This window comes from Orycteropus afer, unplaced genomic scaffold, assembly GCF_000298275.1.
Source record: "Orycteropus afer afer isolate SDZICR_OR568_19922 unplaced genomic scaffold, OryAfe1.0 scaffold00040, whole genome shotgun sequence".
Taxonomy (NCBI): Eukaryota; Metazoa; Chordata; class Mammalia; order Tubulidentata; family Orycteropodidae; genus Orycteropus; species Orycteropus afer.
In genome coordinates this window covers 8,101,585-8,117,062 of record NW_006921627.1, presented here as the reverse complement: position 1 = coordinate 8,117,062, position 15,478 = coordinate 8,101,585, and positions in this window count along the sequence as shown.

Sequence of the window (15,478 nt, the reverse complement as noted above, 5' to 3'; positions counted from 1 at the left end):
GGATTTCTCGTGTTGCCCTCTTATAGTCACATGTTAATGTCTTATAACCATTTCTATAATTTTGTCATTTGAGAATGAAATAAGCGGCTTTTTTCCACTCAGAATACTCTCTGGAGATTCATCCAGGTTGTTGTGTTTATGTATAGTTCATTTTTTTTTTATGATTTACTTTTTTTAAAAAATATTTTATTATGTTGTAGGTGAAAGCTTACACAGAGAGTTAGATTCCCATTCAACAATTCTTACACATTGGTTATAGTCCCTGCAATGAGTCAGCACGCTCACAATTTCCACCCCTCCTGCCCTATTTCCATCCATCCAGTTTTCCTATACCTCCCTGTCCTCTCATCTTTGCTTTTGGGTAAATGCAGACTATTTGGTCTCATATAGTTGATTTTTTAAAGGAGCACATTCCTCACAGGTATTATTGTTTATTTTATACCAAACAAACAAACAAAAAAAAAAAAACAGACTCACTGCTGTTGAGTTGATTTGATTCATAGTGACCCCTCCTTGGGTTTCTGAGGCAGTATCTCTATGGAAGTAGATTGCCCAGTCTTCCTTCCAGGGAGTAGCTGGTGGGTTAGAACTGCTAGCCTTCTGGTTAGCAGTCAAATGTCTTAGGCACTAGCTACCAGAGCTTCCATTGTTTATTTTGTAGGCCAATCTGCATTTGGCTTAATGGTAACCTCTGGGAGTAGCTTCAGTTCCAGATTAAAAGAGTATTTTAGGAGATAGTCCTGGGGGTTCCTCTAGTCTCTATCACTAAGTTGAATTTTGTTCTACATTTTTCTCCCATTTTAACTGGGACTTTCTATTGTGTCCCTGGTCCTAATGGTCAGTAGTGGTAGCCAGTATCATCTAGTTCTGGTCTCAGGGTAGAAGAAGCTGTGGTTCACATGCATCATTAGTCCTGTGGACTAATGTCTTCCTTGAGCCTTTGATTTCATTCACTCTCCTTTGCTCCAGACAGGAAAAAGCCAATAGTTACTTCATAGATGGTTGCTCACAGCTTTAAAGACCCATATGCTACTCACCAAACTAGGATTTAGAACATTATCTTTATGAAATAAGTTATGCTACTTAACCTAGTTATCCTACAAGACTATGACTCTGATCTTTCAAACTCAATAAATCAATCCCACCATGTGTTTGGATATGTCTAGGAAGTATCCACGTGCTTGCTTGTATACACGAACATATATGCAGCACGTACAAACTTGTATATGCATATGCTCACAAATATATATGTACATGCATGCACTCCCATATGCCTTCCCACACCCATACAGCATGCATATCTACCTATGCAACAACTCACATATTTTTTGCTTATTATTGTTGTCATTGCAAAATTGAATGTTATAGCATTTTCTATGTTGTTGTTGTTGTTATGTGCCGTTGAGTCGGCATTTTCTATAGCTGTCCTTTATTCTTGTGTGCCCCTCAGTGTCTTCATTTACCTTGGTTAAGCTGTTCTAACTTCTACCATATTATGTATTGCATTTGTCATCACCAGAATTAGCACATGCCTACTATCTAGTAAATGATTCCCCCTCTTTCCCCTCCCCATCCCTGTAACCATCAACATATGTTGCTTTCTGTGTGTATACCAATTCTTGACTTTTTATAAAAGTGTATTTGTCCTTTTCCAGTAATATACCAGACAGTGTTTCACTGCTACTCATACGATTTTCACTGGCCAATTCTTTGAGAAGTAGATGGCCCCTTTCTTCTTCCAAGTCTGTCTTAGTCTGGCATCAGGATTGGAGGAAGACTCACCACCAACCTGCAATATGCAGATGACACAACTTTGCTTGCTGAAAGTGAGGATGACTTGAAGCATTTACTGGTGAAGATTAAAGGCTGTAGTCTGCAGTATGTACTACATCTCCACATAAAGAAAATGAAAAGACTGAAATTGTCAAGAGCTTATATTACTTGGTTCTACAATCAATGCCAATGGAAGCAGCAGTCAAGACATCAAAAGACTTACTGTATTGGGCAGATCTATTGCAAGAGACCTCTTTCAAGTGCTGAAGAGCAAATATATCTCCTTGAAGACTAAGATGAGCCTAATCCAAGCCATGGTGCTTTCAATCATCTCATATGCATGTGAGAGCTGGACAATGAATAAGGAAGACCAAAGAAGAGTTGATGCTTTTGAGTTGTGGGGTTGGTGAAGAATGCAAAAAGTACCATGAACTGCTAAAAGAACTAACAAATCTGTCCTGGAAGAAGTGCAGCCAGAATGCTCCTTGGAAGCGAGAATGGCCAGACCTCGTCTCACCTACTTTGGTCATGTTGTCAGAAGGGACCATTCCCTGGAGAATGATATCATACTTGGTAAAGTGGCAGCTCAATAAAAAAAAGGGAAGGCCCTCACAAGATGGACTGACACAGTGGCTGCAACGATGGGCTCAGGTGTAGCAAGGATTGTGAGGCTGGCATAGGACTGAGTAATGTTTTGTTCTGTTGTACATAGGGTCACTATGAGTAGCAGCTGACTTGACAGCACCTAACAACAATAACAATTTGTCCTTTTGTGTTCGACTAATTTCACTCAGCATAATGTCCTCCAGATTCTTCCATGGTATCAGATGTTTCATGGATTCATCATTATTCTTTATCACTGCACAGTATTCTATTGTATGTACACACCACAATTTATTTATCCATTCATTTGTTGATGGGCACTTAGGTTATTTCCATCTTTCTTCCATTGTGAATAATACTGCAATGAACATGGGTGTGCATATGTCTATTTGAGTTAGTGTACTCTCTTTTTTATTGCTCTGTGGTATTCCATGCTATGGCTATACCACCGTTTATTTAACTATTCTCCCACTGAAGGACATCTAGGTTATTCCAGTGTTGAGTTTTTACAAATGAAGCTCTTACAGGCTTTTGTGTGAACGTAACTTTCATTTCTCTGGAATAAATACCCTGAAGTTCAGTTTCTGGGTCATATGGTAATTCCATATTTAGTTTTTTTGAGAAACTGTCAAACTTTTCCAGAGTGGCTGTACCATTTTACATTCCCACCAACAATATATGAGTGATCTAGCTTCTCTGCACCCTTGCCAGCATTAATTTTATTACTATTTTTTCACACTATTTAAAATATTTTTTTATTTGAGAACAGTTTTAAATTTACAGAAAAGTTGCAATGATAGTACAGAGAGTTCCATATACCCCTCACCCAATTTCCCCTGTTGTTAGCATCTTACATTACTATGGCACTTTTGCCACACTAAGGAAGCAATATTGGTACACTGCTATTAACTAGTTTATATGCAATGTCTTTTTTCTGTTCAAAAATCCCATCCAGCATACCATACTATGTTTATTGTTCATGTCTCCTTAGCCTCCTCTAGTCTGTGATAGTTTCTAAGATTTTCCTTGTTTTTGATAACATGGGGAGTTTTTTTTTTTTTTTTTAACTTGGAGAGTTTTGAGGAGTGTTAAGTTAGATGTTTTGTAGAATATCCCTCCATTTGAGTTTTTTTATTTTTTAATCATGGTCAAATTGAGGTTATGGATTTTTGAGAGGATGAACACAAAGGTGAAGTGTCATTTCCATTACATCATATCAAGGGTATGTGTAATCAACATGACTTATCACTGACGATATTAACCTTCATCACCAGGCTAAGTGATCAAGGTAGTGTTCGCCAGCTTTCTTTACTGTAAAATTACTTCCCTGCCCATTTCCACACTTTACTCTTGAGAATCTAGTTATTAAGTGTAGCAAGTGCAGCCCACACTCAAAGGGTGAGGAATTAAGCTCCATTTCCTTGAAAGGGGGGCAGTATCTACATAAATTATTTGGAATTTTTTTTGTACAGGACATTTGATTATTTTTTATTTTAGCCATTGTGATAGGTGTGTAATGATATCTCATTGTGGTTATAATTTGCATTTCTCTAAAGGCTAATGATGTTGAACATCTTTTTACATGCTTATTTGCCATATATATATCTTCTTTAGGAGCTCTGGTAGCATGGTGCACTTGACTGCTAACCAGAAGGCTGGTGGTTCAAACCCACCAGCCACTCCTCGGTAGGAGGATGGGGCAATCTACTTCCGTAATGATACTGCTTCGGAAACCCAAGGAGGGGTCGCTATGAGTCGGGTCCGACTCGACGGCACATAACAGCAACAACAACAAATATCCTCTTTGGTAAAATGTCTTCTTATTTCTTTAGTCCATTTTATAATTGGAAAGTTTGTTTTTTTACTGTTGAGTTTTGAGAGTTTTTCTGTACTGTAGATACCAGTCCTTAGATATGAGGTTTGAAAATATTTTCTCCTAGTCAATAGCTTGACTCTTCAACCTTTTAAAAGGATTTTTTTTTTTTTTTTTTGCAGAGCAAATGTTTCCAATTTTGATGTAATCCAATTTTCAAGTTTTCTTTTTAGAGATCACACTTCTGGTGTCAAGTTAAGGACTCTGTATTAGCCTTAGATTGCCATGATTTTCTCCTGTATTTTTCTAAAAATTTTATAGGTTTATATCTTACCTGTGATCTATTTTAAGTTCATTTTTGCTAAATCAAAGTGCATTTCTTCATGACTATAGATATCTAATTGCTCCCGCGTCATTTATTGGAAAGATTACCTTTCATTTACTGAATTGCTTTTGCAACACTGTTAAAAAGCAGTTGGGTACATTTGTGTGGATCTACTTGTGAACTCTCTAGTCTGTTCTATTGATCTCTATGCCTGTTCTTCCACCAATAGCACACGCTCTTGATTACTGTAGCTATAAAGTCTTGAAATCAGCTGGACTGATTCCTCCTATTTTATTTTCCTTTTTCACTGATTTCACTGATTTCCTTTTTCAAAATCATTTTAGCTATTCTGGTTACTTTGTCTTTCCACATAAATTTTAGGATAATATTTTTATATCCACCAAAAATCTTGTTGGGATTTTGATAGGAACTGTATTATCAATTTGGGGAGAAATTTGCAATTGTGTCGAATTTATTATGTCAAATTTTCCGATCTATTAATACAATATGTCTCTCCATTTGTTTAGACCTTAATGAATTATTCTCCATCATTGTATAATTTCTGGCATACAAATTCTGTACATATTTTATTAGATTTTTACCTAAGAATCTCATTTTTTTTTTGCAGTGAAGGTAAATAACATTGTGTTTTTAATTTCAGAGTCCATACTTTCATTGCTAGCACAGTCATGTACCACATAACGTACATTTGGGCAACTTCCGCCACATAGACATCCATAGTCCCAACCCCCATAAAGGCTATTAAACATTCAAGGTTTTTACAATGTTTTGCAATAAAAAACCGGTGCTACTTTGCAACATGCATAAAAACATTATTATTGTTATTATTACATTAAAGATGTTTTAGTGTATCTGGAAATGTATCTTTCATGCTTTTTATGGAGAGCAAGTTACACTATATACTATATACTTAGACAAACATCTGACTAACTGATGTTAGATACAAACTGTACTTAACTGTTCTAATTTATGTACAAATTCCACTTAAAGACAAGATTTAGGACAGGACTTGTTCATAATCTGAGGACTGCTCGTATATAATATGGTGTTTGCAAAACACCCAAATTGTATAACATCTTATTTCACAGAATGAATTGTGGATGTTAAGTGATATGTGACTGTATATGGAAATACAAGGGACTTTCTGCCGTTTATTCCATAGCCTACAACCTTGCTGAATTCACTTACTATTTTTAGAAGTTTTTAAAAATAGATTTATTGGGGTTTTCACATCATGTGAGAGAGATCACTTTTTTTTTTTCTTTCCAATCTGTATGTTTTTTATTTCCTTTTCTTGTCTTAAGGAGCTTTGGTGGTATAGTGGTTAATACATTTGGCTGCTAAACAAAAGGTTGCTGGTTTGAACTCACCAGCCTCTCTGTGGAAGAAAGATGTGGCAATCTGCTTCTGCAAAGATTTACCCCTTGGAACCCAAATGGGGGTCACTATGAGTTGGAATCAACCTGATGGCAGTGAATTTGGTTTTGGTTGGTTTTCTTGTCTTACTGTCTTGGTTAGAATGTCCAACACTATGTTGAATAAGAATGGTGAGAGCGGCCATCCACATTTGTTCTTGATCTCAGGGGGAAAGCATTCAGTCTTCCATTATTAAGTATAATGTTAACTGGAAAGTGAGTTGTAGGTTAGGAGCCTGGGTAGCATAAGTGGTCTGCAATCAGCTGATAACGTAAAGGTTGGTGGTCCCAACCCACCCAGCAGCTCTGTGGAAGAAAGACCTGGTAATCTGCTTCCAAGAAGATTACAGCCAAGAAAACCCTATGGAACAGTTCTACTCTGTTAACACGTGTGGCCACCATGAGTCAGGGACTGCCTAGATGGCACCTAACAACAAAAGCATTTGTGAAGTTTAGGAAATTCCCCTTTACTCCTACTTCTTTTCAGAAAGTTTTTTTGTCAAATGTTTTTTCTGCATTGATTGATACGATCATGCATTTTTTTACTTTAACTTGTTAATATGGTTGCTTACAACAATTGATATTCAAATATTAAACCAGTCTTGCATCCCTGGAATAAACTTCATTGTGTCATTTATATGGTCATATATATATGGTAGCTTAGTGCCTAAGGCACTTGACTTCTAACCAGAAGGTTGGCGGCTCAAACCCACCAGCCACTCCTCGGAAGGAAAGAAGGTTGGGCAATATACTTCCGTAGTGATACCACCAACACATATATGTTGTTGTTGTTATGTGCTGTCAAGTCGGCCCCGACTCATAGAGACCCCTCCTTGGGTTTCTGAGGCAGTATCACTATGGAAGCAGATTGTTCAACCTTCCTTCCGAGGAGTGGCTGGTGGGTTTGAACCATCAGCCTTCTGGTTAGCAGTCAAATGCCTTAGGCACTGACTTTTTTTGCTAGTATTTTATTAAGTACTTTTTTTTTTGTACTGCTTTTTTGTCTGATTTTGGTATTGGGGTAATATTAGCTTCATAAGATGAACTGAGAAATGTTACCTCCTTTTCTGTTTTCTGGAAGAGATTGTTTAGAATTGGAGTACAATTATGTAGAGTTTTATACAATTCTTCAGTGCAATCATCTGCACCTGGAGAGTTGTCTGTATGTGTGTCTCTGTGCGTGTGAATTTTTAAATTACAAATTCAATTTTTTGGTAGTAATAAGGTTATTCAAATTATCTATTTCATGCTGGATGAGTTTGTGTGTTTTTTAAGAAATTGGTCTAAGTGGTCCCATTCTCATACGTATGTCCTTTTATTATTGTTTTGATATCTTCAGCATCTGTCATAATATCCCAGTTTCATTCTTGATGTAGGTAATTTACATTTTCTTCCTCTTTTAAAAATTTGTCAGTCTTGCTGGAGGTTTGTCAATTTTATTGATCTTTCTGGAGATGCAGTCCTTTGTTTCACTGATTTTCTCTAATGTTTTTCTGTTTTCAACTTCACTGATTTCTGCTCTTTATTATTTGCTTCTTTCTGTTTGTCTTTTGGTTTATCTTGCTCTTCTTTTTCTAGGTCCTTGAGGTTGGAGCTTAGGTTATTAATAGGAGACTTTTCTCTTGTGGGCATTCAGTGTTACACATTTTCCTCTCAGCACTGCTGAGCTGTGTCCCATAACTTTTGATGTGTTGTATTTTCATTTTTTTTTTTTTTCAGTTCAATGTATTTTTGGATTTCCCTTGAGATGTCCCCTCTAACTCATGACTTATTTAGAAATGTGTTTTGATATTTTCCTGATATCTTTCTGTTACTGATTTCTAGTTTGATTCCATTGTGGTCAGAAAACACTTCCTGTATGACTTCAATTCTTTTAAATATGTTGAAGTTTATTTTGCATCCCAGGAAATGTCTACATTGGTACTTTTTAATGTGTATTTTTTTCTTATCAAAATGTATAATATTTATATTGTTTTGATCAATTGTATAATAATGATGATAATTCTCATTATAACTTAATACAGAATAATAATCTTGACAAGTAGACATAGTAGTTACAGGATTTTTTAAAATTATAGTTCTGTATATTTTTTTGCTGAAGAAAAAATTAAATGGAAATAGAATTTGAAAGAGAAAAAGCAACAATGTAAGTTTTCTAACCATAAAGGAGAACTTATTCATATATTTTTAAATGGGCGATGTTCATCAAATAATTTGGTAATTATTTTCCATTGGATATATATAAAAGTATGATTCAGCAGTTTTATTTTAAAATACAAGTATTTATAATATTCTGGAAATTACATCCATTATAACTACATATTTAAACACTTGATTTAAACTTTTGGATGTAGAGTTAGATGTGTGAAGGAGTATGTAATTTTTTAAATTTGGGCAGGAGGTTGGTAAGTATACAACACTTGAAGACCACCATTCTGAAACACAATGCCAAGATCAGTGAGGAGGTAGAGTGTGAAAGCATGGTTAAGGGGACATATCTCCTTGGGTATTTAGTCAGCCATTCACTTATTGGTTCAGCTACTGATATTTATTATGATGTTCCATTTACAGTCATGTACCAACCAACCAACCAACTCACTGCCGTTGAGTAGTATCCGACTCCTAGTGACCCCTCCTTAGGTTTCTGAGGCAGTATCACTACGGAAGTAGATTGTCCAAACTTCCTTCTGAGGAGTAGCTGGTGGGTTTGAACCGCCAGCCTTCTGGTTAGCAGTCAAATGCCTTAGTCACTATGTCACCAGAGCTCCCATGTGCCACATAATATTCATTCAGGCAATGTCTTACCATATATACATCCATGGTCCTATAAGGCAAGTTATAATAACCCCCCCCCCAAAAAAAAACCCACTGCCATCAAGTCAATTCTAACTCATAGCAACCCTATAGGACAGAGTATAACCACCCCATATGGTATTCCAAGGCTGTAAATCTTTATGGAAACTGCCTCATATTTCTGCCTTGGAGTGGTTGGTGGGTTCAAACCACCGATATTTTGGTTAGCAGCGAAATGCTTTAACCACTGCACCACCAGAGCTCCTGAGGTTATAATGGAGTTCAGAGATGCCAATGAAAGAATGAGATGTACAGGATGTAACCAAATGTAGAGAACACAACAGCTTCCTGCACACAACATATGTCATGTCTCTTGTATATAAAGTGATTGAACTACCAGGCATATAATGGTACAGTACACATATAATCTACAATACATATGTCTTGATAGTCATAATCAATGCCTATGTACTGGTTTATAATGTACAGTACTAGGAGAAGCAAAAGATTATTGAACATCATAGGTGTGAAAAATCAGTGAATACTATTGCTTACGATTTAGGCATATCAGTTTGCTAGGTATATAATATGTGGTTCACACGACGTCCAAATCACATAATGTCCTTTTTCATAGAACATATCATGGATGTTAAGTAATGCACACATGTACTATTATGTGCTACATTCTCTGGTGTTTTCAGCTGCTGTTGAGTGGGCTCCTGACTCATGGCAACTGTATGCGCAATGGAATTGGATTTTTGTGATCCATAGTGTTTTCAGAAGAACACCAGGTCTTTCATCCTAGTCCATCTAGTATCAAAACTCCACTGAAACCTGTTCAGTATCATAGCAACACACAACCCTCCACTGACAGACAGGTGGGGGCTGCACAGGAGGTTCATTGGCTGAAAATAAAACCCAGGTTTCCCACGAGGAAGGAAGAATTCCCCCACTGAACTACCACTGCCTCCCACATCCTTTGCTAAGTGCTAGGAATACATAGGTGACAGATTCAAGGTCTCAGGTCTCAAGGAGAGCATCTCTTACAAAGAAACAGCCAGCAATACCACCATTCAGTGGGGTGTCTCAATCTGTCCCTGTGTCCCAGCCTTCCTGCTATAATGGGACAACAGATGAGTGTGGAGGGGTATCATTCTTTATCCTAGACCACAGAACTGTAGCCCCACCCTGAACCTTTTTATAGTTCCTCTAATCCATATCATCAATAGTTTGCAACAGTGAGAGGAATAATAGGATACATGCTATATGGAGTTAACTTATAGACACACAGCTTAGACACAGAAATCCAGCTTGATCTGGTTCACTACAAAAGACTTCTCAGTTTGGCCTTCCTCACCTCAGGCGGCCAGGCTCCTCCCAGTGGCAGCCACTAGTCCTTAAGGAAGAGAAAAGGTGGGTTGGCATAGGAAGGGCTTGCTGGGAGCTAGAGGAACTAGGTTATTATCCCAGCTGTCACCTTAGATAAATCGCTCCCCTTTTCTGAGCCTCTGTGTCCTCATCTGCAAAAACAGAAGGTTGGACCAGATAATTTCTCAAGGGCTGACTAAGTTGGAGGACTCTAAGTCCCTCCATTTGTAATCCCTAAGTCCCAAGCACTCTCTTCAGGAGCTTCCAGACCAAAACAGACTAGGAAGAAAGGCTTGGCAATGTACTGAAAAATCAGTCAATGAAAACCTCATGGAACATAACAGTTAGATACACAACTGATCATGGGGATGGTGCAGGAGCGTGGTTGGCCTGAGGTGAGGAGGGCTGAATTAAGAAGTAAGGCTTGCAGTAAACCAAATCAATCTGATCTCTGTGTCTCATCTGTGTGGTACATATATAGCATGTATCCCGATTAGCTTTTGTTTCCTTGTGCACAAGGTTTCCACGAGTCAGGGTCAACTTGACAGCAGCTAACAACAAAGCACTCTTTTCATAACTGCCTTGATTTCTCACTTTGAATTAGATGCCTAGAATCTTTTTAACTAGTCTTTTCCTCCACCCATGTACCACCAACTTATTACCTCCTTCAGGACACGTGCCCTGTGCTTGAGTCTTTCTCGACTTGGTTCATACTTCCTCTTCCCTGACAAGTTTCTGGTGCTAGAGTGAGCCAGGTACTTTCTAATTGCTGGATCATGAATATCAGCCATATCCACAGGACACAATTCAAGGGAAAATTTGCCTACACTATAAATGAGCAAGAGCTCTTCCTTCATACCTTAGGTGTGGATCTTCTCTCCTATACAAAGAAAGCTTTAGTATTCCAAAGGCTGCAGCCCCATCGAGGCCGAAAAGCTATAGTTAGCACTTGTAACTAGGATTAGCCTTCAAACCTGGCACCCAAGAGAATAGGACAGGTGGTCCAAGTAATAGAGAAAAATATGGAATTTAAATATTCTATCTTTTGCCATCAAAATGTCTGGGAACCACCTGAATACATTAATCTTTCTCAGTAGCAAAACTGGGCCAACCATGTCCTATGTGCTTCCCAAAGTGCTGCAACAGGAAGTATAGTATGTCACCTGTGCTCTGGGGTTCTTGCTGAAAATTGGGCCTAATCTGAATACAGGAGATAAAAGAATGCGTTAAATACCACCACAGGGAAGCAATCTGACTAATTCAGAATGTGAAATAGTCTGTAGGACAACTGACAGAGTTTCTTCAACAATCAATGCTACAACAAAGGAAAAAGAGTATCACATTCTAAATTAAATGAAATCTAAGAAACACTATAACTAAATGCAATATATGAGTCTTGTTTGGATCCTTATTTCAACAAACCAAAAGTACAAAGAGATTTTTAGATACAGCAGGAGAAATTTGGATGTGAAGTGGGCATGAGGTGATATTTAGGTGTTTGGTATTATAGTTATGTAAGAAACTCCATGCTGCATCCCCCACTCCACCCCTTTAGAACTACATATGGAATCATTTAGGGGCAAAATAACACAATGTCAGGAATTTGCTTTAAAGTGCTATAGAAAAAAAAGTAGAAATGGATAGATGAAGCAAGTATGACAAAATGCTGGTAACTTGAATTTAGGCAATGGGAGTTCACTTCGCATTCTTGCTACTTTTCTTTATGTTTGAAAACTTTCATTATAAAATTTTAAAAAATTCTAGGAAATGCCAATATTTTAGTGTCAAAATATGTGACTCTTTGCAAAGCCCACTCTCTTAACTACCAGTTTGATTTTGTGGTAAAGAATATGAGCTGTTTGTTCACTCAGACAGAATTGGGTTGTAGTTTTAACTTTGCCACTTACCAGCTGGATGATCTTGGACAACTCATTTAACCTCTCTGCACTTTTATCCTCATGTGGTTGGTGTCAGATTAAATAATACATATAAAGTGATTAGCAATATAGGCATTCAAGAAATGATTTAAATGGAAGTTATTATCATCATTAACCTTAAATCCAAAAGCATCAGAGAAATCCTTTGTCAGGTCATGCATCCTAGGTTGGGTTCAGAAAATATAAATTTAGAGAAGTAAGAATCTGGGGTGAGGAGGGGAAGGTGAGACTAGTGTCCCACACATTCTGAGAACTGCATAAAACTCCAAACTCCCCACGGGTAAAGTTATGACTGTGTGCAGCAGTGGCCTTATTAACTTCAAGTGCCATCCAAGGAGGGAGGGGGTAACGTTCTACTGCCCAAGACCAAGGAGGAGGTCCAGGGATCAAGCAGAGAAATAAACCAATCACGAACCCTTAGGGGGGCAAAGGAGGTCCAAGAACAGGACCCAAGCTTTCTGCCTCCCGGCTTGTACTACACCCACTAGGAGAATTTGTTGCTAGGAATAATCTAAATATATAGTGTGTTGCTGAAATGTTTCCTACTGACAGCCCGCTGAGCATTTTCTCTCATGGAGCTCATATTCCCCAAACTGGAAAGTGAAATCGTTTATAGATTCCCAAGGGAAGCTAGAGCCCCGGATTCATTTTTCCCTAGAGAAAACATGTTTGCTGGAAATTAGAGAAGGTAATTAGAGAGGCCCAGGGCAGAAAGGGACTTGCAGGGGTCATTTAGTCCATCCTCCGGTCTCTAGGCAGGAGTGAAACTAACCCATTCCAGATGGCAATTGTCCCCCCTGTCTGCTGAAGACCGCCGGGAGAGACCCTTGAAGCCTGACTCAGCGGCTCATTCCAGAGGAGGTTGCACACACAGACTTTAGGTCTAATCTCAGCCCATTCATGACTCACTGAGTGTCTTGAACAAGCTATTCATCACCTTGAATCCCAGTTTTCCAATCTACAAAATGAAGGAGGTTGGTACCTGTATGGTTGCTCTGAGATTAAACTGTGCTACAAAATGGAAAAGAGCTTTGTGCCCAGAAGACTCACAGCATTCCATCTTCAGCTCTTTGAAGAGGTTTTTTAAAACTCTTTTAGAGCTTATTGAAATAATAGCGTATCCCCCTCATTTTGTTCTTTCTTTCCTTTTAGAGTACAATAGGAAATGGCAATATTCCCTGAGAGAGGAAAAAATTTCTCACTGGTTACACAAAAGTAAAATATTGGTATCGTGTGCCCAGAATGAACTGAGTTCTCTGGCAAAGATGAAGAAATACACAGAGGCATCATTATTAGGGTAACAACGACAACATTAAAAATTAATTTGCCAGTGACATGCTTGAGCCAGGCTTATTGTTGGCATTCTGTCTACAGAGCTCAGGGCGAAAATTGAGTAATGATCTGAAGCCTAGGAATTAAGGCTCAAAGAGGTTAAATGATTTGCTCCAGACACTACAGCATTTAAGGAGTGGAAGAGGACTAGAACCAGTATTTTTTTATTTACTATGTTCCTATCCTGTGCCAGGAGTCCTTTTATGGTGCAAACTGTTAATGTGCTCAACTGCTAACTGAAAGGTGGAGGTTTTAAGCCACTCAGAGGCACCTTTGAAGAAAGGCCTGGTGATTAAAATCAGCCACTGAAAACCCTATGGAGTGCAGTTCCACTCTGACACACATGGGGTTGCCGTGAGCTGGAATCGACTCAGTGACAACCGTTCTGTATTTTTACTCTATAATAAGCACTGTGGAGAAAGCAGTGAAAAAGGCATAATCCAACCCCCATGAAGCGGACAGTCTAGAGGGAAAGACAGACATTCAAGAGCCAGTCACACACACAAAAGCACTTGAGGTAAATGTTACAAAGGCAAAGCCCAAGGGGCTACAGAGCATGTAAAAGGGCACCTGTGGTCTTCCCAACACCTCTAATTCCTCAGTCAGCAGGAAAGCTGGTGACTAAAGCAAACTCAGTATAATATTTACAACTGGAGCCTTCTACTTGGTCTTTGGCCATAATCATACCTGAGTTCCTGCCATTTCTTCTATAGTTATTCAACTCTGGTAGTTTTCACAAAACTTAACAGACTGATGCTCTACAAAGAGAACTGGCCTCAAAGCAGGAGAATCCTGCTGAATACAAGAGACTGACAGCAAGTTCATTACATTGAGTCTCAGTTCATCTATAAATTAGAGGGTAAAGATACCAATCCATTTCATCTCATGGGATGATGAGATAAAAGGAGATGCAATTATAAATTCTAATGCATTTTTCAAATATAAGCAATCACTATTAATAAATGTCTCATTATATATCTTGTCTCTCCAAATGTATTTTAGGTTCCTTGGAGGTAGCCACTGTGTTGTGCCCATTACTATCCTCAGAACACTCAGCAGAATGTCTATTGCTTATTAGTTTGTTAAGTACTGAATGAATGAATGAATGAATGATCTTATCTGTGAGGGAAACTGCTTTCTTTTACGTCACTCAATCAGTATTTGTGTAAAGACAAAAAGAAAAGAATGAAGGGAGGGAGAGAGGGAAGAAGGCCGTGTCAGGTGTAAAGAAGCCTGAGTTGTATTCCAGGCCCCTTCTCAGTTTACTGTGTGACTTCATGAGAGTTGCTCTACATCTTTGCATCCTCATTTCTAAATCTACAAAATTAGGATGATAATCCCTGCTTTGCTTCTACTCCACAGGGTTCTTGATAGGTTGATATTATGATTCTCTGATGGTCTTCAGAGAGATGCTACTGCTACCTGGTCAACTCCTGATTCCCTATTATATAGAGAAGTCAGGGGAATGGAAAAACCCCAGACAATAAATGATTCTAAACATGATTTCTATTTTGTTTTGGAATTATTATAATAAGTGAACTCAAAGGCTCCTTTCAGCACTGAAATTCGATGATATATGTCTTCACAGCAGATTCCTCTTCCCAATTATGGTTTATTCAGGATAACTTTACAATTCTATTTCTTAAGCAACACTCCTGCTGATGGGGTGGGGAGGAAGCCCAGGGGGATGTTGGATTATGAGATTATTATGAATGATCTATATGCTGACACTCGAGTTCACAAGAAATTCAAGATTGTGTTACCATTACTTTATCCTTCCCTTTGCCCTATAACATGCTGTGAGGTTATAGAAGCTGGTTTTCTCCCTAGTGTACAGATATGGAAACTGAGGCAGTCACAGACTTCAAAACCAGTGAAGCCATTCACTCACTCCAGGCTTGAATCTGGTTCTCTTGACTCCTAATATTTTCTCATCTAATTTTACTGCCTCCTTTGCAAGGTTCAAGAACAGAAACTGTAATTAGGGTCCTGACCACTGACCCACAACATTTTGGCACTGCATGGGGAGGCACGGGAGGCACTGGCATCTGGGGCAGGGGGGCACTAAGGGCAGAGGGAGGAGGTCAACCAGGGCCTT